This window comes from Mesocricetus auratus, unplaced genomic scaffold (assembly GCF_017639785.1).
Source record: "Mesocricetus auratus isolate SY011 unplaced genomic scaffold, BCM_Maur_2.0 Super-Scaffold_4256, whole genome shotgun sequence".
Lineage (NCBI taxonomy): Eukaryota > Metazoa > Chordata > Mammalia > Rodentia > Cricetidae > Mesocricetus > Mesocricetus auratus.
Window position 1 is genome coordinate 35,532,854 of NW_024429182.1, and position 16,719 is coordinate 35,549,572.

The window sequence follows — 16,719 nt, forward strand, 5'->3', positions numbered from 1 at the left end:
CAGTAGGAGGTGGGACACCCTGTCCTGTGCTGCCTGTCTTCCCTGGTGGTAGAACGTTATTTTATCTTGTCGTGAGGACTGAGCTGGGGGCAGGAAGAGGCAGGAGAGACAGCATGGAAGTGGCAATGGCAGGTGTAGCAGAATGTCAGAGGCACCGTACCTAAGCAGTACGGCTTTTCTCAGCTCAGCAGTTCTGGAGTGGTCAGCTGGGAAGAAGGGAGGACAAGGTGAGAGATGGTGGCAAGGGACGCTGGAGATCTACAGCTGAAGGATAAAGTCTGTAAGCAGTCGGAGGAAAGCACCCATAACCCCTGGTAGCTAAACCAGAGAGCTGCCAAATCCTCAGAGCCAAAGGTCTCAGACAGGAGACACTGAGCTACAATACTGACTGATAGCAAGAGCTGAGTATCATTGTCTGTGACCTGTACCAGGACTTTACCACTAGAGGGCACCATTTCCACTGCTTCCTCCTGCTAATGCCTGTGGTCTCTGCATCTAAACACAGGAGATGAGAGCCACCTGCATTTGAGGCTCTTCTCCTTGCCTGCCCATGAGGACCCTCAGACAGCTGGTTAGAGACACTGTGTGACTGAGAAAGTCACATAAAATGCAGGCTGGATTCGCTGCAGCAGCGGTTGGTATGTAAAGAGATCTTAGATCCAGAGGGAAGATTGTTGTGACCTCAGGGGGCGTATCCATTTCATAAACACGCCGAAACACAGCACCAGAAACTGGGTGGCTTTAACCAATTATCTCATAGTTCTGGAAGCCAGAAATCCAAGATGTAGGGTAACTCCACGCGTTCTCTGAAGGTTGCAGGGAAGGTTGCAGGGAAGGCTTCTGGTGTTGCTTCTCAGGCTGGTCAAACTTCCATCACTCCATGCATGAATCACTCTACCCGAAAGCTGCTCCATGGCAATCTTCGGGTATCATGGCTGCTGCTTTGTTCTCGTCTCTGCCTCCATCAAGGAGCCTTCCCTGTATGCATGTCTGTGTCTCTTCTTACGGCATTAGGCACAGCAGATTAAGGGCATATACTTAACTGACTATATCCATAACGACTCTGTTTACAAATAAAGTCCTAGTCTGGGGTTTCTAGGAAGGACTAGGATTAGTATGAGCAGGGGCTCTGTTCAAACTGATACATGAGGTAGATAACTAAGGACAAGGGAGATTACAGACCGAAGAAGCTGCAAAGGAAGACAGGGTTAAAGGCAGTTTTTATTTTTTTTAACGTGGAAGCGATTTGAACATCTGTGTTGAATACGTTAAAGAGCCCTAGGAATGGGGAAGCCAAAGGGTCCAGGCAGAAAGCGAGTAATCGATGGTGCCAGCTCCCAAGGGACTGGGGTCTGAAGCGTAGGTGGGCGGGTCAATCGTGGACTTAGAGGGAGGGGGCAGAGGGATGTGGGTAGGTGCAGATGTGGATCGGGGAAGGAGGAAGCAAGTGGTATAGCTGCGTGGGGCTTGGCTACACGGCTTTAGAGATGCCGATGTCGTTCAGCAAGTAAATCACGAGCAGTTGTCGGTATGAGCAGCTGCAACAACAGCTTGTGGGGTGAGCTCTACTCTGTGGGTAGAGGATTAGGTGAGGGTTCTGACCACGGGAAGCAGGGGGGGCCGGCAACCTACTGATGCAGACAGATGGCCGTTTCGTTAACCTGAAAACTGTTCTGGAAGGCCAGAGGGAAGCCCCATATTCCTGGTCCCCTTGTTTCCCTCCCACCCCAGGACTGTGAATACAAGCACACCTACCGTGTCACACTCATTTTTTCTTGGTGTGCGGGGGCATTCATGTGGATATGTGGGAGGCCAGAGGAGATGTGAATGTCTTCCTCTATCGCTTAAAGCCTGGTGTTTCAGGCAGGCTGGCTGGCCAGCAAGTTTCTGGGATCCTCCTGTCTCTACTCCCCAGTGCTGAGTTTAGAGACGCATGTGGCCATATCCTATTTTTATATGGATGCCAGGGGTTCAGACTCAGGTCTTCATGCACAAACAACACTCATTTTTACTCACTAAGCTGTTGTTTTTCCAACCACAGCCCCCCTTCCCCTATGGATTCTTGGAATCACACGCTGTGTTTTCAGGTTGTAGTGCAGTGATTGGGTGAAACACTGGGGTTTACTCCCCAGTTCACTGGAAGACTGGAGATGAAGGGATGGACAAGGAGATGATTTCTTAGACACCTGGTGGATTACCTGTTTATCCATCTGTGAACTTTAAGGCCATGCATCTATTGACTGGTTATAGGCTTTTGTTCTTTATCAACAATATTATTATGGATTGGATGATCTCTAATCTCTTTGTGCTTATGATTTCCACCTACAGCAAATTATTGATGCCAAAGATTAATGCTATTTTAAGAACTCATGTACAAAGGATTTTGAAACATTGGTTTATTATCTGTGTACATATGAGAGAGTGTATGTGTCTAAGCAGGAATGCCACTGTGTGTGTATGTGAAGATCAGAGGACAAATTTCAGGGGGAAATTCTTTACTTCTAATATGTAGGTAAGTCCTGGGGATGTAGCTCAGGTCATTAGGCTTGGTGGCAAGTGTCTCTACCTGTCAAGGCATCTTGAAAGCTCACATGAGTAGGTTTCTATATAAACTGAGTGTTCATATCCTCCACTTTATCCTGTTCCCACCTGGTCCCAATAAGATTAATTTTTTAATAGAGCTGGTTTTGCACTTATTAAGACAGGTGACCAGGTGTCTTCCCTTGCTTTCTTGGGACTGCCCTGTCCCCTTTTGCCACCACTGCAGGTTGCCATACTGAAGAGATACAAAATAAATCCAGTAATAATAATAAAACACCTTACATTTCATTGCTTATTCAACATGTGTGAGCTACTACACTAAACCACACAGAAGCACTACAGGATTTGCTCCAGGGTGTTTCAGGATGAGAGAAGGAATACAGTGTAGTGTGGGGCCTAATGGTGGACTGGAGTAGGACTTTGTTCTTCGTGGACAACTATCAAGAATTGCATACCAAGATACCTTTTCATAGTAGCAACGAGATGGGATCAGCCAAGATATACATTAATTAGTAAATGGGTAATGAAAAACTTCCACATACGTACAAAAGAATTTTATTTAGAAGAAAGATTTTTTATAAGAAAATGTTTATAAAGAAAATGTATTTATAAAGAAAAAAGTGAAATGATGGAATTTGTAGGAAAATGGGTGTAACTGGAAAATATAGTAAGTGATATAATCCAGGTCTAGAGAGACTAATATCAATGTCTTCTTTTATCTGTGGATTCTAGCTTCTAACTCCTAATGTGGGAGTAAGTGTGGGAAGCCCAGGAAACCAGACGGGGTCCATCAGAAGGGAAAAGAGAGGCATTAAGTGGGGAGGGGTACTAGAAAGCATGTTCTGCAAAAATACAAGGGGGAAATACTGGAAGTGGAAAGGATTTTTGGGGGGGAGGATGTGGGGGATGGGTGAAAGGAGGATCAACTAAGCTAACATTTATGAAAATGCCATAAGCAAGGAGCCTGGAGAGATGGCTCAATGGTTAAGCATGTGCACTGCTCTTGCAGAAGCATGAGTTAGGTTTCCAGCATCCATATTGTGTGGCTTACAACCACTTGTGACTCCAGCTCCAGGGGATCTGACAACCTTTTTTTTCCTTTACAAAGGGCTGCACTCAAGTTCACAACTAAACACAGACACATACATATGCACAAAATTAAAAGTTAAAAAAAATTCAAGGCATGGTGGCATGCACCTTTAATCCCAGCGCTCAGGAGGCGGAAGTAGGCGGATCTCTTGAGTTCCAAGACTACATAGTGAGACCTAGACTCAAGCAAACCAAAACCAAAACCAAAACGAGACAGGAGGAAAGTTAAAAAGGAAGAAAGAAATATGCATGGGTGAACAAAATTGCTCCCAGAAACTATGTTATGAAAAGAAAATCCCAGTGTCAGGGGTGGGCTAGTCTGCTACAGATTTTGGCCAGGGAGGCCCCCCCAACAATACAATCATCTGCCATTGCTAGTGATTGTTGTCTTAGGGTTTCTATTGCTTGGAGGAGACACCATGACCATGGCAACTCTTATAAAGGAAAAACATTTAATTGGGGTGACTTACATTTCTAAGGTGTAGTGGCAGGCCATGGTAGCATCTGGCAGAACATGGTGCTGGAAAAGGAGCTTAGAGTCCCACATCCTGACCCACGGGCAACAGGAAGCAGACTGTCTCATTGGAAGTGGCTTGAGCATATATGAGGCCTCAATGTCAACCTTCACAGTGACACACTTCCTCCAACAAGGCCATATGTACACCAACAAAGCTACATCTCCTGAGAGTGCTATTCCCTACGAGCTTATGGAGGTCAATTACATTCAAACTACAGTTTCCCACTAGAACTAGACAGTAAGAATCTGCTGCTGAAGAAATCACTCACTTCAGTTGCAAGACACAGAGAAATCAAGTTGGAACTGGTTTGGAAAGCTTCTGCCCTTCTAACTAGCTCTCAGAGTGCTGGGAAAGATGCAATGCAGGTCACTGCTGAAGAGTTTTCATCAATAATCTGACTCAGCTATGGACCCTGCTAACTGGCCAGGCAGTACGTACCTACTGATGCAATAGTGTCACATCTGTTATAAGGGTAACCAACCATTTTCACAATGGATTGGAGGCCACAGGAGGAAATTCATTTTTTTATACTGCAAACCTGATCAACAGCCCGTGGCTAGGAAGGTCATAGGCTCTAGTGGGGAAGCTACTGCTGTTTTGCTAAATGGACATGATGTCTTCATAAAGTCCACTTGTCAATAAGCACATTTGTACCCATATTTTAGTGTTGTGTACTTTTGTCAAAGATTCTTCTTGCAGTGAGCAGTGCTACTATGGAGACTTATAACTGATCAAAGTAATGACATCACCTGCATCATCCTTTCCAGAGGGGAACATTGTGGGAGAAGTGGCTGGAAGAGTGTAAGCACCAGAAGATGGGCAAGGAGTGATATGGGACGCTTACTTCTGGACATGCTATGGCTGCTGCAATCTTGAACTCATAGCATTTGAAATAGATGGGTGGCGATGACTCACCCATGTATGTAATTGACGGTACTGTTTGGGAAGGATTTGGAGGTGTGTCTTGTTGGAGGAGATGTGTCCCTGAGGATGGACTTTGAGGTTTCAAAGACTACACCATTCCCAGTTAGCTCTCTCTCTCTCTGCCTAGTACTTATGGATCAGATCTGAGCTCTCAGCTACTTTACCAGTGCCATGCCTGCCTGCCTGCTACCATGCTCCCTTCACCATAATGATTGTAGACACCTTTATAAGCTGACTCTGTCACGGTGTCTGCAGAGCAATAGAAAAGTAACTAAAACAGCTTCTTATGATTACCTGCACAAGATCTGCATAAGACTAGGCCTGTCAGCACCCTGCCATGGAGGAGGAAAGGGCTCATGAAGCCCTACTACCCCTGAGGAGTTGTATGTAGCTAATGATTAGTGGAAAGGAAGAGGCATTTTCTTCTGTTTTGTAGCCACTGGTAAGGTGCCTATGCTACTGCAAACAACTTCTTACTTGATTCTTATAAGCAAACCTAATGAAACCCATTGAGTCCTTAAAAATGACATAAAAGTAGAACAGAGACTAGTTGAGGAGAGGATAATTAGTACATACCAATAAAATATTTTTAAAAAGGGAGAGAATGACATCCCGAGAAAGGATGCTGTAGATAAATGTTTTATCAAGAAGGACCCTGAGGTCAGTTGCTCACACTAACAAATGGCCACTGAGGGCTGTCATGTAGCAGGCAGGGCCTGAGTCCTTAGCAGGCACCGGTGACAAGCCCACTGGTGGGGGCTAGGGTGCCATGCTGCGGGAGGGGACCAGCTCCATGTGTGGAGTTCAGGGGCTGGAGGGCAGGGGACACTGGTTAGAGCTAGGGGAGAAGCCAAGGCAGAAGATGCGACCCAGAGACCCCTGGGAGGGGAAGGCAGAGTGAGAGGATGCACCCGGGAGTTTTAAGAAGTTACCAGGGTTTGAAGGGGGGAGGGGCACCCCAGGGCCTTTGCCACCTGGAGTTGGCTAAGGACTGAGGAAATGGTTTTCCATTTCACTGCCCTAAGACTGGGAGGGGCTGAGGGGAGAAGGGAGGAGAGCAAAAAGCAGAGTGGAGATGGAGCCCCACAGTTGTCTGAAGAGGATCAGGAAGCCAAGGAGAGAGCGTGGAGGTGGGGGGGGGCGTGGGGGTGGGGGTGGGGGGTGGATCTTGGGGAAGAGCAGCTGGAGGAGGCGATAATGCAGTCTCTTTGCTGTCTGGGGTGGGGAATGGACTGATCCTGAAGAAAGATGGTACAGCTGTCCCTTTGTTTTTTCTGTGTTTCAAGCTTTCATCTCTGAAACAGTGAAGTGATCCATGTTACAGATTCGGAGGATTAAATGGGAAAGCATAGTTGGTGATGCGAATCCAGTACCTGGCACATCTAGTGGGTGCTAATTATTCTAATGTTTCATTGCTGCAAATCTATGATGAACTCATTCACAACCCCTAAGCCAAGGAAGGCATCATTTACATGTTGTCTCCTCTTGGTATCTTGTAATTGACATTGTAAATAAAGAGTTCTTTTTATGAAAAGAAATGCCATTTAACATATTTGAAAGATAGGCCCAGCAATGGGCTTGAAGACACATTCTTTTTATCTGTCATGTACATATGAACAGCATACATTTCAACTAAGGATTGCGAAGTGAGCCAAGCTCCCTCCTCGTGGGCTGGGGCTCTGATTTATTACCCACATCTGTGTAGAAGGATTAAGAGCAGCATGCTCTCTGATAAGTGATTGAGCTATGTGTTCTCCATTTTGTTAAGAAACCTCCTCTTGTTTGAGACAGAGATAACTCCGTATTTTAAAAAATTACTCTTCAGTGGGCCAAAATGATTTTAAGCAGCAATATATCGTAGAAGAGACTCCCTGGAGGAGTCTGACCTGGTTCCTTTGGTAAGAACTCCATGGGAAAAAATGAAATCCAAAAGGAGGAGAGAAGGTGGGGTGCTGAGTAAGGGGGAGAGACGAAGGGGGAAGAAGGAAGGGGAGAGAAGGAAGGGGGAGAAGAGGAGGAGGAAGAGGCTGAGGGGCAGCATCTTTTTCTTCACAAAGAAGATGCCCACACACAGCAGAAAGGACCCAGTCAGAGCCCTAAAAGGGACCCAGCACCTTGTGTCAGACTAATCCCAATGAACAGTCTCCCCCAGGCCTGAGCGCAGAAGTAGCTGATTTCAGCTTGAGGGCCAGATGGACACGGACAACTTCTCAATTAGCAACTGCAGCAGTGAGCGGCCCAGTCCTAGAAACTTGGTGCTGAGTGCAACGGGAAGAGGGAATGGAAACTGTGTGGTGCCAGAAAACAGTGCTCTCCTGAGATGGGTCCTGATTCCACCTGAGCTGTGTTTGAGGGCTGCACTCCAGGCTATTTTTATAATTGCTTTACTCCATGCGATATTTCCTGCCTTCACAAGTTGAGGTGTTACGTGTTATTATTTATTTATTTTGATCTATGCTCAGTCTAAGCTCCAGATGTTTACCTCTTAGTCTGATGGGTGGACTCTAGGTATCAGGATCTGGAGAGTCCCCCTAGGTGGTCTAGCCTGCTGCCAAGTCGGAGGTCATTCCTCTAGAGTAGGACTTCATAACTTCGTGCAAATGAATCAGTTGGATCTTGTTTAAATGCATAGGCAGGGTTGGAGAGATAGCTCAACAGTTAAGAGGACCTGGGCTTGGTTTCCAGCACCCACATGGTGACTCCCAACTATTTGGAACTCTAGTTCCAGAGGATCTGACACCCTCTTCTGGCCTCTGAGAGCACTGCATACATGTGCACAGATATGCATGGATATATAAAAATAAAGAAATAAATAAAATAAAAAATGCAAAAACAGATGGAGTGGGTCTGGATGGGACCTGTGCTTTTTAATAAACTTCTGGAATCTGCTACTGTGTCTGGACTTCCAGCCTCATTTGGAGACATTGACATTCAGGGTACAGGATCTCAGGGGTCAGTAGTCCTGTCTCCCTAGTCAAGGCTTTTCTGGCTGCCATTTTGTTCAGTCTGCTATATTTGTTCTTTGCCCCAGCATGTATCCTGTTTCAGGGATACTGGGGGGGGGGGTAGAATGGGCAATGCAGAACAGTTTCCCAAATGTGTGCACATACCCCATGTACATTTAGAATTTTTTTAAGTAGCTGTGAGTTTATTGTTGTATTTAGAATAATGATACTGGCTTCCAGTATGTCATGTTGTAGTGTCAGCTTTTTTAAAATAAATGTGTGTGTGTGCGCAAGTGCGCGAACGCGAGTGCTCTCAAGTGCAGGTGTGCACATGTCATAGTGCGCTCAAAGAGGTCAGGGGACAACTTTTGCATCACAATCTGTAATTCCCTTCTCAACTCACTGTGGTGATATATTATTTATGATTTGTTAAAGCTTGCTTGAGGATTCAGAAAAGCAAAGTCAGCCACAAGCCTTAGAAGCCAGGCTTTAATCCCAGCAGACAGAAACTAGGAGGTGGTGGTACACACCTTTAATCCTAGAACTCAGGATTAAGAGGTAGACTGATCTGTATGAGTCCAAGGCCACCCAGATCTACACAAGACTGAAGTAGTCCAAAAGAGAATTATAGCTCACACCTTTAATCCTAGGACTCATGAGAGGTATGTAAGCCAGTATCAGATTCGATAGGGGCATTCATTCTCCAATCACACTGAGAAGTTACCGTCTGAGGCTTGGTGGGAGCTCATGGAGACAGGACCAGCCCATTCAGCCTGAAGTAGAGGTAAGAAGCTAGTGGCTGGCTGCTTTGCTATTCTGATCTTCAGCTTGTAGCTTGAACTCCAACATCAGTCTCTGGATCCTTTTAGTACAGCTCCCTGAGCTTATTCTCTGCCACAGGGCATCCTAGCATGACAACAACACGTGACTATCTTGCTAATTCCTCTGTTTCCTTTTCCTTGTTTCCCATCATGAGGTGGACAGGCATTCTCTGCCACACGCCTCCACCATCGTAGACTGAAGTGCCACTGACCAAAGCAACAAGACCAAGAGGACATGGGCCGAAACTTCCAGAACTGTGAGCTAAAATCAACATTCCATCGTGTTGGTTACCTTAGACATCTAGTCAGAGTGGCAGAGAGCTGACTGATGTGGGTTGTCTGTAGAGAGCACATGAGAAAGTGTAGGGCTACTGATGGTGCAGTGAGATTCTGACGTCTAAGACCTGAGTTCTTTGCTTGGTCAGAACTTACGACCTTATTAGAAGATGGTACTTGGGATAATGACTGCATTAAAATGAACAGTAAAATCAACTTTATTTAAACTTAGCCAGTTCTTTTCTTTGGGCTCCTCCCAGGGAAAACAAAGCCAGTATGGAATTTCAACAAGGAACCTATTGAAGGAAAGATTTAAATTTCCACCTTTTACACATACACCAAAGGAATAAGACTTCTGTTGTTAATTGTCCAGGAACTGAAAGGTGATGGTGATTGCTTGAGCCTTCCTACTTTGGCTGACTTAGAAGCAGGTCTTAAGGAATGGCAGGAAGCTTAAGGGAGTGGTGCCCTGAGCAAGGCTGCCATTGGCAGAGAGCGTGGAGGTGTTTAACGCCAGCCACAGAGGGTCTAAAGAGAAGGCAGGGAGGCCAGAGGCAGTGCTGCCCCCACGAGAGAGATTCTGCCATTAAGTTGTGTGTGATGCTAGGGGAAATTTCTTTCTGCTATGTTCCCTCGTAATCGGGAGACTTTGAAAAGAAGTTAGTTATGAATTAAAAGAGGCAACTCCTAAAGTCTGGGTTTGCTTTGAATTTTGTGGGGATTCTTATTACAAAGAAGAAATACTCCATTTCTTTCTCCAGATGTAAGGATTCCCTAGGCCATCATTTCAGATGTCAGGAATCTTCAATGGGAACAAAATTACTTTTCTCAACATGGAGTTTTTCCCCATTGTTTAGTAGAGCCTGATCTAATATTTCCTCCTTAATATATGGGAGACTATGTGTCCTTTCAAGTGATGACAAGTTAATCATACAGCCTCCCTGTCAACGTCACCTTTCTGCAGCTGGATGACACCAGCTGTTTTTTCTTTGGGAACACACAACTGTTGCTCTTCTTGGGTTCTGCATTAGGTGGCGCTGTTTGACCATTTTCTCCACTGGCTCCTCAGCGTGCATACTGAGCTCAGCGTGCATACATAAATGGTCTGATATTGATAGAATTCACTTTTTTTTTTTACATGATGCTGTTTGCATTGAGTACAGACAGCCAGTGTTCTTTCTGGGTTGCAAGTCTCAGACACTTCTCAGATGTAACACAAATGAAGACTTCTGGATGAGGTATTGCTCGCTGCTTGTGACATTGTTGGTCTGTTTGAAGTTGGTGGATCTGAGGATGCCAGGTGGCAGTGGCAGCCTTTAAATGCATAAATGGAGAGGGAAGGAGTAGAATGTTGTTGTGAGAGATTTGTGCACTGTGTGAAAATACATTGCTTGCTAAGGAATGGACGTGTGCAGGGAGAGCGACACTCCACCATTCTCCAGTTTAGCAAGGCTTTTTCCTATCATTCCCTGAAGCAGCTGCAAATATTGTCCTCTTCTCTGGGGGTGAAAAAAACAAACTCTCATTGCTAAATCTCCTGACTTTAAAGTCTAATTTATTTCACCAAATGTGTGATGGGGACGAAACGAATACATCGGGTCACTTCCAGATCATTCCACACAAAATCTACCTGCATCTTTATCCCGAAAAGATAATGGTGCAAATATGTCTTCAAGAGGTGCCAGGTCAACAGATCCTCTGACTAGTGCCACGGATGGTGGCCACTGGCATGGGGGGCAAGTTTTCAGTTACATTGTCCCCTCAGCTCACTCCTCTATGAACGACAGTAACGACAAGCCCAATGTCACCCACTGCTTTGAAATAGGCAGTGCAAATTTAAAAACAGTCACACTTGAATTTAGTTTTGTGTTGTGCTATTTTGAGACAGGGTGTCACTGTAGCTTAGGCTATCAATTCTGCTTCAGCCTCCCAAGGGCCAGAACTGCAGATATGTGTCACCATGCCTGACAGGAGTCACAACTTCAAGAGTGTCATCCCTTCCATTAGGACTCTTTCTTGCTTACAGGGAGACCTGGTGGTTCAGATGTTAGCCATTCAGACCTGAGTGTGGGATTTTTCGAGTTAACCTAAAGCAGCTCTGGGATGGAAGGCCTCCAGATCCGTGCCCTCTGTCCCTGGATAGTTTTCTCTGGAAAATCAGATTTTGGCAGAAGGTTTGTTAGAGGTGGATTTGGTGCAGCTGAAATCCTTCGGGAACTAATGGGAGATATGGGGGTAGATGTGGATATGTCACGCACTTCAACACTAATGAGAGGCTGTGGGCTTCATAATAATGAGCCAAGACAAACAACATTCCTCCCGTGCGTTGAGAATACTGCCTTCTCTTGTTAGATAGCTGAGCCCCAGCATAGCCACACGTTTTCTCCACTGGTGACGGATTTTTCTGGTTGTGTGTGTAATATCCAAATCATTAGACAAGTCTTTGGCTCAGGAACAGTTACCGAATACTGCATTGAGTTAACCACTAGTCCTTTCCAAGGTAAGACTTCACCTCTGCTTTCCCTCCAGACTGTCATTTTTAAATTTTGAATAAATATCCCATTGGCTCTCCAAATGGGTTTCAGGGAATGACACAGCATGTTTAGACAACCACACAGTTTGGCTTGTAGTTCCTGAGTGAATTATGTACAGGTTTTCAGTCCTCTGGATCCCTCCTGCCTCTGGGACACTTACATAAAACAGCTGAATGCCATTATAGTAAAGGTTTTGTATATTGATTTTGTAGCTTATAATTTTACTGAAGCATTTGATCAGTCCTAACAGTGTGCGTGTGTGTGTGTGTGTGTGTGTATGTGTGTGTGTGTATGTGTATACAGTTTCTTTTGTGTTTTCTGTGTCTAACAAAACCATGCAACCACTAGGGCTAGAGAGATAGCTCAAAGAGCACCGGTTGCTCTTACAGAGAACCCCAGTTTAATTCTCAACATCCATATAATAGTTTGCAACCCTCTTTAATGCTAGTGCTTGAGGATCTAGGGCACTGCACAAATGTGGTACACAGGCATCCATGCAAGTAAAACACCCATAAAAAGTCATGTTGTCAGCAGAGACAATTCCACTTTCCCTAGGTGGATACCTTTCCTTCCTTCCTTCCTTCCTTCCTTCCTTCCTTCCTTCCTTCCTTCCTTCCTTCCTTCCTTCTCCTCCACCACCCCTTCCTCTAGTTGCTCTGGTGAGCCCTCCCAGTATTTCGTTGAATAAAAATGGCAAGAGCAGGCATGCCTGTCTTAATCAAACGAAGGAAAACTCCCAGTTCTTCAATTGAATATGATGGTTCCTATGTTTTTTAAATAACTTTTGTTGTTAGGGTATATTTCTTTACTACTTAATCTGTTGAGAGTTTTCATCACAAAGGGATACATAATGCTTTTTCTGCATGCGTCAAAATGATCATATGCTTTTCATCTCTCATTTTATTAATGTGGAGTATCCAGTTTGTTGGTTTGTATATGTTGAGCCGTCCTTGCATTCCAGGGATAAATCCCACTTGATTGTAGTGACTCTTTTTACTTGCTGCTAAATTTGATTTGTGAGTATTTGGTTAGGATTTTTTCATCTGTGTCATTTTCATTTCTTATGAGTGTCCTCATAAGGATAATGTCAGGATAATGCCGACCATTTTTAGAAGTTTGAGAAAGATTACTTTAATGTTTGGTAGATTTTAACCGTGGAACTATCAGGTCCTGGTCTTTTCTTAGATGTGTGTGTGTGGGGACATTCTATTACCGAATCAATCTTCTCTCCTATTATTGTTCTGGTCAAGCATGTTACTTCTTAATGACAAAGTCTTAGTCTTTTTTTAATCTTAAAAAATTTTATGTGTATGGGTGTTTTGCCTGCACATCTATATATGTGTGCCACGTGCACGCAGTACTCCAGGAGTCAAGAAACGGCATGGGATCCTTTGGAGCCCCTGTTACAGAGGGTGGTGAGCCTCCATGGGGGTGCTAGAAATCAAACCCTAGTCCTCTGGAAGAGTCATTAGTGCTCTTAACTGCTGAGTCATCGCTCCAGTCCCCTTGGTAGGTTTTATGTGTCTAGGAATGTATCATCTCTTTTTTATCTTTAAAATGTGTGTGTGTGTGTGTGTGTGTGTGTGTGTGTGTGTGCATGTGCATGCTTTGTGTGTCTGCTAAATATCTAGGATAACAAACTTAAACCAGGTTACAGAGTCACCCAGGAATTAGTGTTGTGACTGTTACATCTTTCCTGTGCCTCTTCCTGGGCCATGTTTCCTCTTCCCAGCAAGGCACCACAACTTGGATATGAATGCTCCTTACATTGAGGCAACCATGGCAACCACACCCTTGATACACTTTCTGTGACTGCCGCCCACACTCCCCGTGTGTGCTTGAGAAGCCCTACAGAGTATTCCTTTGTGTGTTCCTACATTTTTACATAAATGGTCTCACATCCCACTTTTAGAAACCAGGAAGGCATTTTCTGTTCTTCTGGAAAATGAAAGGGACCAGGGCTGTGGAGTAATGGAGCTTTAACTAGGGTTCTTTTGATTGAAAACAACAGAAAGTCATTCTGTTGCTTTAAGCGAGAGGGATTCGGTGGAACGTACCCAAGTGGACATGAGCAACAGCTAGCTGAGATTTCATTCTCTTGTCCTCATCACTGGCATGGAAAAACCACAATGACCCAAGCCTCTGCATTCTGTATGCCTGGGTGCCAGTCTTCAAATTCCTGAGGCAGTGAGAAGAGCCAATTAAGCCAGAAATTCTTCCAGGAGTTACCCCCTTGTATATGGTCAGGAATGTAGGATGGTTGTAACAGGCTCACTGGCAATCAGAGCCTGAATTGGGGATATTGCAGGGGAGGGCCTGTGAGCTGGGTGCCCGAGCAGGTGATGACTGTATGGGAATAGAGAAAAACTAGAGATGAGAAGGAAAAATGCAATTTCTTTAAAGAATAAAGAACAAAGGGGAAAGCGTTACTATTTGGGAGTTCCTACCTGGCATTTCAATGTATTTGGGCTTTTGAATTTTGAGAAACATCAGTTGAGACAAAGAAAAATGATTCCTTGTTTATTAATATGACCCCTTACTCTTTGTGAGAATTAAGAAACAATTTGGAGGCATCCATTGACTCAGCATCACTGACAGGTGGAGGTTAACGTCTACTTCTACATTTGCTGGGAACCAGGATGGGTGCAGAAGTGTAATCAGGTCCTGAGGTCAGAATTAGGATTTATCCCTGCCCACTGGGGACATGGGAGGAAGAGTGACCAGCTGTGGTCACAAAGCTAGCCTGACTCTTTCCCCAAGCAAACCAGATACATTTAGACTAAACAAAGTGTAGCTGGCATTTTCTGCCTTGGGGTATAGTTCTATGACAGGGTTTGCCCAGCAAAGCTTGTATGAGAGACCCTGGGTGAGCTAGCTCAGATAGGGGTTGGGTTGTGGTTGGGGTGGGGAGGGCAGTAAACTGATTTCACAGATAGACCCTAAAAACATACATACATACACATACATACAATACATGTTTTAGATTTTAGATTCTTTTCTCCCATCCTCCCCTCCCTGCTCCCCTGGCTTCAGGGAAGTCCAGATGTATTTGGCCCACAGTAGTTATATGCTCTTATTGAGTCATTGTCCATTTCTGTCCACACAGGGAATGCTAAAAACATGCTGCTGACACATTGACTCTGAGGGCAGAGAATGCCAAAAGTGCAGGACAAGAGGAGACAGAAAAGTGAGTGGAAAATGTCACAGGGCAGTCCTGCAAGGAAGTTCATGTGCCTTTCCTAGCCTGCCTGAATGCTTTTTGATGGGGGAATGTTAAGTACATTTTTCAAGCAACACCTAAAATGCCAGTTCCCACTAAACCACCTTCTCCCCAACAAGTGAAATAGCTTAGGGAGATCCCAATGGAACTCACATCTTCCTCAAGTCCTTCATGAAGAGGCCACGCACAACGTTAGTGCTAAGAAACGAAAAAGGTGAGCGTCATACATGTGCCTTAAAATGTTGGGGCACCTGTCTATGTGTTCTTACATTCCTAGCTTCATGTCTTCACCCACAATGACCCCCGAGGCCTTGAACAAGCCGGTCAGCCTCAGACGATCAGTTTCTGAGTTCAAGAACACACAATGCTTCCTACCTCTTAGGGTTGGTGGTCTTTTTCAAATTGCCTGCACAGTGCCTGGCTTGCTGTTCCTACTATTACAAATTAAGTCTTATTACTATTGTGATCATTATCATTACTCATTTATTATTATTAAAATAGTGGTGATTAACAGACCTTTTCCATTGCCATAAGAATGGTTCTTGTTCTTTGTATCAAAGAGTACTTGAGTGGATATCAGGGATATCAGTTTAACTGTTTAGCCTGATATCAAGTACAGTAACATGAATTAGAGAATTAATTAGTGCTAATGATGAAAACGCATTTTTTACTGACCCATATGTGGTCTGTAAATAAATATACACAGTATTAAAAGAAATTCAGGGGGTTAGCAAGATGGTTCAGCAGGTAGAGATGCTTGCTGCTAAGCCTGGACACCAAAGCTGATCTCAGAGTACACAAGGTGGCAGGGACTAGATTCCAGCAAGTTGTCCTCTGACTTCCACATGTGTGCTGTGGCACGTGCATGTTTGCAACACATGTACAGCACAATAAAATAGCATGCATTAAATTTTTAAGGAGACCCCGTCTCTAGCAGTTCATTTTGGGAGGTAGCCACAGATCCATGGAATATCGAAGAGCTTTCTTAAGAGCCCAGCGCAAGAAGCCAACGAGGAACATTAACGGAGGTATGATTTCCTACCCCTGTCTGCACTTGGCTCTATGTGAAAAGTATTCAGTGTTAATTAACGAAGTTGCAAAAATTATGGACTTTGGAAAGCAAATGGTTTCATTTTAATCAATTATTCATAAAAAGACGAGGCTTTCACCTTCCTAAGGACAAAGATTGATTTCCCACCATCCTGGATAGAAACATCAGCAATACAGAGTAAGGTGATTTTAAAATTTCAGGAACAGTCTCATCAAATTCTTCATACACAAGAGAATTCATGTTCTAATCCAAGGGAATCTGTTCCCTGCTGTGGAATGATCCTTCTGTACACTGCAAAGGTGTGTTGCTCTCATTGTTAATAAAAATTGATTGGCTGATATCTAGGCAGGATTATCAGGGCAGAAGGAAACTTGGGAAGAAGAAAGGGCAGAGTCAGGGAGTCCCAGAGTCCCAGAACCGGAAGCTGTAGAAGCAACATGGGAAGATCATAGATGAGGTAAATATGTCTCAGGGCAGCACATAGATTAATAGAAATGGGATAATTTAAGTTGTAAGAGCTGGCTGGAGACAAGCCTAAGCTATTGGCCTATCATTTATAATTAGTAATAAGACTCTGTGTGGCTATTTGGGGAGCAGCTGGCAGGACAGGGTTAATGGGCAGTCTAGACTGAAAACTCAGCCTGGAGTTCTTCTTCAAACTGTTCCCTCACAGAGATCCACCTGCCCCTGCCTCCTGAGTGCTGGGGTTAAAGGTGTGCATCACCACGGCCATCTTTCCCAAGGTATTCCAAAGACTTGGAATTTCCTGTGTCTTCGACCCTGACATGCTCTGTGGACCT

General features: G+C 44.6%; 1 long non-coding RNA gene across 1 annotated transcript; it reads left to right on the plus strand.

Moving 5' to 3' along the window:
* Positions 1-522: 522 nt before the first annotated feature.
* Positions 523-16,381, plus strand: LOC121134303. The gene is made up of 4 exons (XR_005871378.1): positions 523-638; positions 8,994-9,095; positions 14,755-15,082; positions 15,787-16,381. It is a non-coding gene; the product is annotated as an uncharacterized LOC121134303 (long non-coding RNA).
* The last annotated feature ends 338 nt before the right edge of the window (positions 16,382-16,719 follow it).